The sequence below is a fragment of the Spermophilus citellus genome (assembly GCF_964194105.1).
Source record: "Spermophilus citellus genome assembly, chromosome: 11".
Taxonomy (NCBI): domain Eukaryota; kingdom Metazoa; phylum Chordata; class Mammalia; order Rodentia; family Sciuridae; genus Spermophilus; species Spermophilus citellus.
Genome location: NC_138192.1, coordinates 108355310 through 108366870, shown reverse-complemented (window position 1 = coordinate 108366870; position 11561 = coordinate 108355310).

The following is an 11561-nucleotide window of genomic DNA, read 5'->3' as shown; positions in this document are numbered from 1 at the left end:
TATTTTATTTTAAAAAAGGCATGAAAGTATGACACACACAAAATTTGAAAGAAATAGGTAAATCTGAAAGTTTCAGCTTTTCACGATTAAAAAAAACTCAGGAGATCTGTTGTACTACAAAGTAAACACAACTTAATGCCACTGAACTATACACTAAAGAAAGGTTGAGATAGCAAATTTTATGTTGTGTGTTCTTTACTATGATAAAAATGCTCATTCTCAGGCCCCAAGCAATTCCAATTTAATTTTTCTATAGGGGCAGGCAAATAGTGGGGAAGGAAAGCAACAGGAATTTCTATAAGTTCCTAGTTGTTTTTTAATATACAGCTAAAGCCAAAACTGCTGAATTGTACACTATCTTTACAGTCTCACCTAGAACAAAGCCAAATTAATTTGAAACCAAAAACTAAAAGGATGGAAGAAAGTGTGTCTGAGGATACATAAGAGGTGAATATAGAAATAGAACAAATACCCAAACAAAGGCCAGTGTAACAATTATTGATATTAGACAAAATAGAATGCAAAGCATACACTTAGATAACAAGGATGATACAAAATAATCAAGGGGGGAAATATCACATTCAATCATAAACTTGTATGTACCTAACAACATAGTTATAAAACATGAAAGGCAAAAAGTGATAGAGTGAAAAGGAAATAAAGATCTAAAATCATAAATGGGAAGCTCTTTGTCAGAAGCTATTAAATCTATCACAGGGGACAAAAAAAAAAACTTTAGGCAGGATATAGAATATTTAGAGAATAAAATTAACAAGCTTGATCTGATAGGGATATAGAGAATCCTAGAATTGGTAGACAGAGTATGTTCATTCTTTTCACAACACGTGAGATAATTATAAAAACTGACAACATACAAGGTCACAAAATAAGTCTCAACAAATTTCAAAAACATTAACATTGTACAGATTGTATTTATTTATTTTTAAATTTATTTTATTCTGATACATATTCAAAATTATGGCAGCATATTATTTGGCAAAGCTGTGTAACTAAGCTGCTTCAAAACTTCATGGATTAAGACAACAACTTGCTACTATCTCACATGGTTTTGGGGGCTGATGGGCATTTCTTATTTGGGTGACTCAAGCAGGTGAATCAAATGACAGCTGAATCACAAGAAGGCTTCTCTGTTTCTTCATAGAATCTCTCTATGGGGCCAGCTTGAGCTTCTTCACAGCATGGTGGCTTCAGGGAAACTGGACTTACTTTGTGACTCCAAAAGAGACTCTTCCAAGAAACAAGAAGAGGAGCTGGGGGGTTGGGGCAGGGCGGTGGGGGGTAGGTGGCAGCTGTGAGTCTGTTAAGATCTAGGCACAGAGACAAGACTAGGTGCCATCACTTCTACTGTATTCTACTGAACAGAGCAGTTGAAGAACTGCCCAGACTAAAGAAGGGGGACCTAGACTCCACCTCCTGATATCAGAGAGGAGTGACAAAGAACCAGCAGCCATCTTTAATGTGCAAAAGGATGGTAGGCCACACTGATAATCTCCATTATCCTGGTGGATAGGCTACCATTGGCTTACGTGATTGGCAGTTTTTGTCCTTGTTGTGCCTGAGTTTCATTCATGGGAAAGTGTCACTGTTTAGGCCAGGGGAGGGCAGAATACCCTGATGAAAGTCCCACTAAAGACATGCAATAGGGGAGAGGTAGGTCCCCAAAAGAAAATCAAGGTGTCAGTCTCACCACAGAAAAGGTGAATGGGTGCTACAGAGGTAAAAAACCAAAAAAGAAAGTCAAACAAAAACCCCCAAACAAACAAATCAAACCAATGTCTGCTTCAGATATTTATTGTTTGTTTTAAATCTACTTTTTTCCTAAGTGAGAATATTCACACTAACCCGTACTCTTGCCTTTCTCCCCTTTACACACCAAACTTATTCTGTATCCCTCATTTTACTCCAATAAAAAATGCTTCCCAGCAGCAGGCCTTGGCAGGTGTGGGGGATGGAGGGTGAGGATCAAAGAAAATTCAGACATGGCATTTGCCCTGAGTGCTCACTCTCTAGTTGAGAGGAAATCACAGTCACATCAGAGAGAAAGAGGAACGTGCCATAAGGGGCACAGAAAAAGTGCTCTGGAAATTCAGAGGCGAGAGATTACTTCCAGCTGCACCCTTAATCACAGGCTGCCTCCCGACATCTCTTGTAGTCTTGTCTGGTTATTGACTCTGATGTTGAACCACAGCAAAGCAGTCACACTGAACAATCCACAGCACTGCTCCTTCCCCCACATCCAGGTCACCAGCTCCTCCAAGGCAGGGCTGGAGAACTCTGATGTGCATATTGCGGAGGCTAATAGCTATAAGCTTAAGAACACCTGCTTCAACAGAAGAGCATGTCAATCAAATGTCATTTGAATAAAGCCTATAACAATGCAGCCCTCTATTAACTTCCTAATATTTCTTTGTGCGTTAAAGGAAATAGGAAATTTGAAGAGATAAATTAAAGATTGCTTTTTTGTATTGCCACCTTCATCTTTCCTGGGAGGAGGAAATGTTTTCCTATTGGTGTCTCCTGCTTCCAATTACTGACATCGCAGTTGGGTGTGTTCTTTCACCTTGGCTATGTAAGAATGTCAAATAAAAGTAATTGACTGTAACAGTGAAACACACCTCAGGGGCGTAGACCCTTTATATTGTAATCTCAGATTTCTTCATGTGTACACCATCAGAGTACCGCTTTTTGGCATTGCTTCCAAGTCTTTCTGAAAAAACCTACTATGCTTTTTATTTTGTTTGTTTCTTAGATTTCAATGACAGATGGTTAGGAAATGTCTTCTTCACTCTTATAATTATTTCCCCCAGTTTTTCTCCATTAAACAGCAATTACTCTTATGCATAATCTTCCTAAGTAGTTATTTTCTAGCTCCTGAAGAGAATAATCACAGTGAATGTATTCATCTTATGTACTTCATGGTTTTTCTCAGCATGAAACTTCTACTGAATATAATTTGTACCACAGTAACTAACATAGACTTTAAACACGCTTGGCAGTTATTTTTTTTTAAGTGAACCATTTTTTTTTTCTGATGAAACATTCATCTGTTTTATGAAGGATCATTTTCTTGGACTCTATCCAAAAGTACCTTCAAAGAGAAAACTAGAAATATGACTACCACATTTCAAACATTTTCCAAGGGAGAGGTGGAGCGAAAAAAATCCTTTTCTTTGGCTTAAATTACCTCACATTTATGCCATAGTAAGCAGTTTACAAAACATTCAAATTGTCTGCTTTGTGGAGAAGTAAAACCCCTTCTGAATTTATTTCTTAATGCTAGCAATGTTGAAAACAATTTAATTTACAATATACAAAAAAAAAAAAACTCTTTAGGGGGATTTTGTGCTGCTTTAACAAAACACCACAAACCAGGTAACTTATAAGACACAAAAATTTATTTCTCAGTTTGGAGGCTAGGAAGTCTAAGATCAAGGAGCAGACAGCTTGGTGGATGGTGAGGGCCTAGTCTCTTGTGTCCAAGATGGCGCATCAAATACTTCATCCTAGAGAGAAGACAGTGTCCTCATGTGGCAAAGAGAGAAAAGGCAGGAGCGATGAACTCCATTTATCAAACGTTTTTATAAAGTCATCTAATCCCATTCACTAGGGCTCCACCCTCAAGCCCTAATCACCTGCAGAAGGCCCCACCTCTTAATACTGTTACTTTGGCAATTATGTATCAAAACATGAATTTTGGAAAGGACACTCATATTCAAACTATAGCAGACCCCCAGTACTTGAATTTCAGTGTGGTCCACTTTCCTTGCAGAAGTCACATGCTAAATCTGGAACGCCATAAGAAGGAAAGCATTTACCACTGTGGTGTGCCTCAAATAGGGAGATTTAAAATGGGCTCACCCAGGATGCGCTTCTGGAAAATGACATGCCATTTCTGGAAAATACCATACAATGGAGATAAAAGAAAGATGAAAGTTAATGAATTTCTAAAGCTAGTCCCCAAATCAGAACTCTAATTAATTTAGGAGAATTGCAACTTTAAGTGATAATATTCAAGAGAATCAATACTGTTGTTAAAAAAGAAAGAAATCAGTAAGAAGAGGTGGATGGATCCTTTTCTCTTTCCCAGAGTCACGCAGAGCAAAAATTACAAGCCAGTTACTGTAAATTCCTGGCAGTGAGTCTTTTGTATCAAACTACCTCTCTGGCATTATCAGTAGGATGGCCAGCTGGACAAGGCCCAGAATTACCCAGACTGGCAATGTGCATGATTATACACCTCAGGAATAATGATAGTGGTTCCCGGCCACTCCTGCATTCCTGAGTGCTGTCACATCTCCTTCCTGTTTCTCTCTGAGCCTGTCCCACCCTCGTCAGCCCATGTCTGGACTGTCCCAGGCCCTCCAGCTGGTCTCCAGGTTCCAGTCTCTTCTACAGTGAAGCATTGTCCTCGGAGGTGCTGCTTAAAATGCAGGTGTGAGCCTGTTCTTCCAAGCTTTAAAATCTTTCAGGGAATGGCCTACTGCCATCAAGAGCCTAGGCCCAGTTCTGAAGCATGCCCTGCACCCCCTCATGCTCTGGTCTTGAGCTTCATTCCCCTCTTCTCCCTATCACCCTTCTCTCTGGAGAAATGAGTTCCCTGAGAGTCCTTTTAAAAAGGTTGTGCTATTTATATCTCCACACACAGTTCCTGAGGTGGTAGTCCCCTCCCTCCTCAAACACATCTGAAATAGTAGGACAAAATCTACTTCTGTCGTAAAGAGAGATCACCTTGAGGGGATTACTTTTGAGGAGCCTACTCTCCCCAAGTTTGGTAGCCTGCCACCTCTTCGCACAGAACTGGGTCGACCTTCCTCTGGATCATCAGTTTATCTTATGTGCAGGACTGGTCAAGAGCATTGTTTGTTTAATTATCTGTACCTCACCTTCCTCAACCAGACCATAAGTTCCTTAAAGTCAGAGTTAATAATATTTAACTTTCAAACTCCAAAGCCTAGCATGAGGGCAGCCAAGAAATCTGTATTGTTAAATATTTTCTGAGGGAAGGAAAGTTTGGTGGGTGGGTGGGCAAGCAGGCACAAAGAGACGCAGGACCAGGCTTCCCCTCCCCACCTGACACCTTGTCCTGCCAGCTCTCTGCTCAGGACTAGAGGACTTGACTTAATTGCCCAGGTGGTTGCGCTCAGCCTCACATACACCCTTGTCTCTACTTACGAAGCTAAGCATACTTGAATCCTCACAAAGGTGACCCTTCTGCTTCCAGCTGTGGGGACCAAAGCAGACCTGAACTTGGAGCCAGGGATTGCATACGGAGTGTCCAGTGCAATCTGGCCACTCTACAGATCAAGCCTTGGGTAACTGAGGAGAAGTCACTGTTTAGGAAGCATTTGATCCATGCCGGCTAACACATAAAGGCCTCCAGATGTGTCACCACATTCTGGCCTCTTCAGTCATTTGAGAGAAGAGTTAATATCCCCACTTTCCTAATGGGGAAAGTAAGACTAACCAGGATTCTCAACCCATGCTCTGATGATTATACCATGACTCTTCATGGTTGGAGTCTTTATAGATTTATAATGGACACCTTTCACTGTTATAATAATTACACTTGTATGCCACTTAATGATGGGAACATTCTGAAAAACGCATTGTTAGGCAATTTTGTTGCTGCAGAACATCATAGAGTGTACTTACCACAGGTCAGTTACTGAGCCACAGTGACTGCGGGATATATGAAGCAGCTGACCATGTAATGCTGTATGCTGGTTTTTTTTTTTTACAGTCTACTTTTTAAAAAATATTTTACAAAATGAGGGACTACACACTAAAGTAACAATAAATAACAAACCATAACATAGTCATTTATTATGATTATCAAGCATTTTGTACTCTGCCTGATGTGCTATACTTCATACCAGTGGGAGCACAGTAGGCTCGTTCATACCAGCACCACCACAGACATGGGAGCAATGCATTGTGCTCCAGTGTCACCAGCTGACAGGAGTTTTTCAGCTCCATATATAATCTTATGTCATAGGTGCCATCTGTCATTGACTGAAATATCATTATGTGGCACCTGGATATATTTATGGTTGCCTGCTGTAAGGGTTCATCATCTTAGAGGCTCCTGGAGCTGGGAGACGTCTTAGAGACCCTCTAGTCCCCTTCTTTTATGAACAAGGTAGCTAGCAACTTGACAGTTTTGTAAACTGAACAATGTATAGGATTATAATACAATAATGCTCAGCAGAGATTTTTAAAGGTTTTTTTTTAACCCCTTGAATATAAGAGGAATACAAGCCCAATGTGGAAAAATTTAAAACTCAATAAAATCAGAATTTAAAAATGATCCACATTTTATATATCAATAATATTATTTTATTGATAAATGTGGTTTGAGAATGAATTCATTTGTGTCTTATATTCAGGCCTTAGTAAACAGATGTATTAGGTGAATGGTTATTTATTGATATCAGCTTTTATATATGTGTGTGCAGAGATATCATTTTCTTTATAACATGTACTGAGTATTGTGATGATTTTATTTTAATAATAATAACCAGATAATGCCCCTGGTAATACTTCTACTTCTTTTAAACGATTTTGCTCATCATTTGGCATTACTCATATAACAGGAATCCCATACAATCCACAGGGACAAGGTATAGTTGAAAGAGCCTGGTGCTGATAACACCAAGGTCTCGGGTTCATTCCCCGTATGGGCCACCAAATGCCGCAGTCTGGCTGGGCACAATTCAGGAGCCACTTGTCAAAAGAAACCAACTTTATTTTTAGAACACACACCGCTCCACACAGTTCTTCAGGAAAACCCTCAGAGCCCAACTGCCACCACCAGCTTCCCACAAGCCTCTCCACCTCCCTCACTCCTCCTGCTCTTGAGGCCGATTGGCTGGGTCGGGTGGGCGGAGCCAAAAAAAGTCCCCCAATGAGCAGCTCTGTGGTCTGAAAGGGCTGGGAAACAACCCAATGAGCATCACCGCAGAGGAGCCAATCAGTTGGCAGCTAGAAGTTTGCTGGGGCTGCTGTGAGCCAATCATCAGCTGGCAGCTGGAAGTTTGCTGGGACCCCTTCTGCTGGGGCCACTGTGAGCCAATCATCAGCTGGCAGCTGGTGCTGGCAGCTGGAAGTTTGCTGGGGCCCCTTCGGCTGTGGCTCTCAACAAATATTCTTAACTGATAGAAATGATTTTTTTTTTTTTTACCATAATCAGTGAATAATACTGTCTCATTGAGGAGAAACATTAAAATTATAATTCCTAAATAAAAACGACCTCAGCCCACCATCAAGAGCTAATGCCACCATTACATTGATTTTTGTGGTGTGGGGGGTCATCTTTTCTGTTGCATATGTATATAATTTAGACAAGTGGAATAGACATTTTAAACTCTTGACACATTTTCCCAAATTGTTTTGAAGAAACTTGTCCTAATTCAAATTAACAGCATCAGTGAGATGAGAATGTTTATCTTATAATGTCTTTATCAACTTTATATATTGAGTTTTTAAAAATTTTTTGCTAATTTTATAGTGGGAAAAATGGTAAGCATGAACTAATAAAAAATAAATATTGGTTGTTGTGAATAGTGTTGCTCCCTTATAATTATCTTATTTTATAGGGCAAACAAGATTAGGCATATACTATTTTTTTTTTAAAGAGGAGAGAGAGAGAGAGAGAGAGAGAGAGAGAGAGAGAGAGAGAATTTTTTAATATTTATTATTTTTTAGTTTTTGGCGGACACAACATCTTTGTTGGTATGTGGTGCTGAGGATCGAACCCGGGCCGCACGCATGCCAGGCGAGCGCGCTACCGCTTGAGCCACATCCCCAGCCCCAGGCATATACTATTAAGAGCTCAATATAATTAAGTTCTACTTTATATCATGCCTATTTACACTCTTATAAACCAAGGGGAAAATGACTTACATACAGTTTTGCAAAACTGCATTCATTGTATTAAATGGAATCAAAAGAACAAGAAAGTACCTGGTAAGGCAGAACCTCAGTATCACTATGTAATATATTAATTTGTTTATCTATCTATTTCCTGCCATGTTCCAAAAAGGGATAGCAAGTAACATATTGTTGCATGCAGCACCTGGTGAAGCAGTCTGACCCCATCCACAACCAAAATTTCTCTGTTATTCTACTTGGTATACTTTGCAGCCACACCTGATTTGGAGAATCTACATCAGACCCGTAATTCCCTATACACCAGAGTCACAAAGCACAAGGATTTCAGAAAAAGCTGATTATCAGTTCATGTACTGCCCTTCCCAGACTCCCTACTGCTGGTGTTTGTGCTCCTCCAGTACTTTAAGCCTGAGCATTTTTGAACAGATATTTATGCCAGCTAAATTTCTAGTATGAATGAGACACCATTGTTGATCCTACTACTGTGACTGCACTGTCTGTCGAAGGGGAGAAGAAAGAACAATTGTGGAAAGTCAGAGTGTGGGGTCAGTATTTAGAGTACACAGCCCCGAGAAGGTTCCTCTTCCTTATCTAGGGACAGGACAGCTGGTTTGTGATGTCAGTGTGCAAAGCTTCTCTAGATAACTATGTGAGATAATCGAGGGAGAAGTAGAGCAAGAGTCAAGTAGAAATGCCTGGATTGTATTTCGTAACTCTCAAGACATGGGGAACAAGTGTAACACTTTGAAATCCATCACAACTGGTGAATGCAATATGATGCTGTCATTAGTGTTGCCATCTGAAAATGAAATCTCTTCCTTCTGAATGTATTTTGTGGTTTGCCACTGTTACTTGTCTGCGATCAATGCTATCATTGTTCTGAAGCCTTTGTGTTAAAAATGCATGATAATCATGATAATGGAAGTATGGAATTCCAACTCTTTCTCTTGACATTCAAGGCCTTAGATAGCGGTGACCTAACCAGTCTTTGAAGCCTGATCTCTTCCTTGTGCAAAGCTTTGCTCTAGGAAAACTAGTTACTCAGCATTCCCTTCCCTCTGCCGAGGGCCATACTCTGTTAATGCTGGTCACTCCATCTGGATGGCCTCTCTTACTAAGGCTGTCTGGGAGTTCTTCCTCTTGTTGCCAAAAGCTCAGTCCTTGTCCCCAAAGCCAATCCAATAACAAGGACATGGTTTTGAGAAAAAGGAAAATATTTAATTTCTTTGTTAGCAAAGGAGAAACACAGGGGACTCCTATCCCAAAGGCTGTGATTCTGCCCATCAGCAGGAACAAGGGGGTTTTTAAAGAGGTGATTTAGAGGAAATGAGATCAGGGAGGAGAGATCAGGAAGATCAGGGAGGAGAAGTTTAGGGAAAAGGTTAGGAAAAAGATCAGAGAGGAGATGATCAGGGAGAAAGTTGGGAATAAGAAAAAAGCATGTTTCAATGCCACAAGAGATACAGTCAAAGCATCAAGTGAACCCCTGTTGTTACGCCATCAATCAAGGGTCATTTCAAATGCTATTTCCTCATGGAATTTTTCTTCCATGAACTCTTTTCCCTCTGATGCAGGTTCTTTTTTTCCTTTTTCATTTATTAATTTAAAACTTTATAGTTTTATAGAAGTTTTAGGTTCATAGCAAATAGAGAGGAAGGTGCAAGGATATCTCATACACCCCTTTTCCTCACATATACATAGCTTCTTTCATGATCAATGTCCCCAGATTGGTAAGGTTGTTTCAACGAGCTTACCCTTACCCATCATAATCATCCAAAGCCCTTAGTTTACATTTGGGTTTACTCTTGGTGTTGTATATTCTATGGATTTATGTTTAATGACATGTATCCACCATTTTAGTATCATGTAGGGTGTTTTCAGTGTGCTAAAAATCTTCTCTGTACTACTCCCTAATCATTCCTCTGATCCCTCTGTCCTTGGCAGTCACTAATATTTTTACACTCTCTCCACAATTTTGCTTTTTTTTGTATGTCATATAGCTGAAATTATATACAGTTGGAAGCATATAGTTAAGATTGGCTCCTTTAACTTGGTAATGTTACCAAAAGCTTAGTCCTCATCCCTGATGCCAATCCAAGACAGGGTTTTAAGAAAAAGGAAAAAGAAGTTTTATTACTTTGCTAACAAAGGAGAAGCCCAGGGGACTCCCATGCCAGAGTTTGTGATGCTCCCCTTTCAGGGAAGCAGGGACCTTTTAAAGAGGTGATTCAGAGGAATCTGTTTCCTGAAATTAGGGAGAAGATCAGGGAGGAGAAGACAGGGAGGAAAGATCAGAGAGAAGAAGGTCAGGGAGGAGAAAAAAAAATGTCAGTTTTGGAGCAACAATGAACATAGTCAAAACATACAGTGAATCACTGTTACAGTAATATGCAATTAAGATTCCTCCATGTCTGTTTTAGTCACCTTTTTGTCATTGTGACAAAAATATCTGAGAAAAACAATTTAAAGAAGGAATGATTTATTTTGGCTCATGGTTTCAGAGGTTTCAGTCCAGAGTTGGCTGTTTCCATTGTTTTGGGCTTGAGGACCGGCAGGACATTATGGCAAGAAGGGCATGGTAGGGGGAGAGCTGTTTACCTCATGGCAGCCAGGAGTCAAGGAGGGGGACGCAGGGACAAGATATAGTCTCCAAGGACACCCTCAGTCACCTCCTCCTTCTTTTTTTTAAATATTTTTTAGTTGTTATTGGACACAATATCTTTATTTAATTTATTTATTTTTATGTGGTGCTGAGGATCAAACCCAGGGCCTTGCACATGCTAGGTGAGTGCTCTACCGCTGAGCCCCAACCCCGCCCAAGGACTTCCTTCTTTCAACCAGACCCTACTGCCTACGTTTTCCACCACCTCCCATTAGTCCTATCGGATATGAATCCCTCAAAGGATTAATCCACTGATGTGGATAGAGTCCTCAAAATCCGATTGCTTTCCCAAAGCCCCACCTCTGAACATTGCACTGGGGACCAAGCCTTCAACACATGAGCCTTTGGGGAACATTCCAGAATCAAACCATGACAGTGTCTTCTCATGGCTTGATAACTTTTTTCTTTTTTAGTGCTAAATAAAATTCCATTAGATGTATTGCAGTTTATTAATTCACCTACTGAAGGATGTTTTGCTTCAAAGTGTGTGTGGTTATGAATAAAGCTGCTATAAGTATCTCTGGGCAGATTTTTGTGTGGACATACATTTTTAGATCCTTTGGGAAAGTACCAAGGAGACCAATAGCTACAGGATAAGAGTATATTTAGTTTTGTAAGAAGCCTGCCAAACTGTCTTCCAAAGCAGCTGTGCCATTTTGCATTCTCACCATCAATGAATGAGAGTTCCTATTGTTTCACCTCCTTGCCAGTATTTGTTATGTTATCACTGATCTGGATTTGGGCCATTCCAATAGGTTTGTAGTGGTACCTTATAGTTGTTTTAATTTGTATTTCCTCGATGTCATATGATATAGAGCATCTCTTATGTGTTTATTTGACTTCTATGTAATCTTTTTGGTGAGGTGTCCGTTAAGGTCTTTTGCCCATTTTTAAATTGAGTTGTTTGTTTTCTCATCATTGAGTTTTAAGAATTCTTTGTAATAATCCCAGCATCCTTCATACAAAAGAAATAGAGTTCTTTGTATAT